We start from the raw sequence: 659 nt of genomic DNA, 5'->3' as shown, positions 1-659 counted from the left end.
TACACCAATGTCACGGTGAGGCTGCTCAGCCCATGGATTACAGGCTCCAGGCACTGACCCCCTGACGTGTACTGTTTCCCCAGATGCAGCAGTCATAAGGACCACAGAAATTAGACTGCCATGCAGTAATTAACACACACACAAACACACACACACACGCTCACACACACACTTACTCTTCAGTTGAGCCCCTGGAGCAGCCCCCTGTAAGTTTCCTGCCGCTTTCTGTACGCGATCCTTAGATCGTGGCTGTTAGCTCTGGAGGAGGGCGAATGCTCGCCCACGCCGTAGCAAGCGGGCCGAAGTTGCAGGGACGCCCAGGCCCCGATCAAAATTCCAATGGCGTTTTTCACAGAAATAGAACAAAACAATCCTAATTTTGTATGGAACCACAAAAGACCCCAAATAGCCAAAGCAATCTTGGGGTGGGGGGGAGAAGAAGAAGAAAGCTGGAGGTATGCTCCCTGGTTTCAAACTGTATTACAAAGCTACAGTAAGTAATCAAAATATATGACAGTATGGTATTGGCACACGGACACATAGAGCAATGACACAATTAATTTATGACAAAGGAGCCAAGATTATACAATGGGGTAAAGACAGTCTTTTCAATAAATGATGTTGTGGAAACTAGACAGCCACATGCAAAAGAATGAGAC

General features: G+C 47.0%; 1 protein-coding gene across 1 annotated transcript in view; it reads right to left on the bottom strand.

Annotated features, from left to right (window-relative positions):
* The window catches only part of GUCY1A3 (guanylate cyclase 1, soluble, alpha 3), a 47818-nt gene extending 47496 nt beyond the window's left edge, over positions 1-322 (bottom strand). Inside the window, 1 exon segment of the mRNA XM_006754274.2 lies at positions 177-322. The gene's annotated coding sequence lies outside the window, so the exon portion shown is untranslated.
* Between the last annotated feature and the right edge of the window lie 337 nt (positions 323-659).

Source organism: Myotis davidii, unplaced genomic scaffold (genome assembly GCF_000327345.1).
Source record: "Myotis davidii unplaced genomic scaffold, ASM32734v1 scaffold392, whole genome shotgun sequence".
NCBI lineage: Eukaryota > Metazoa > Chordata > Mammalia > Chiroptera > Vespertilionidae > Myotis > Myotis davidii.
Note: the sequence above shows the minus strand (reverse complement) of the source record. Positions and strands in the feature narration are given on the sequence as shown.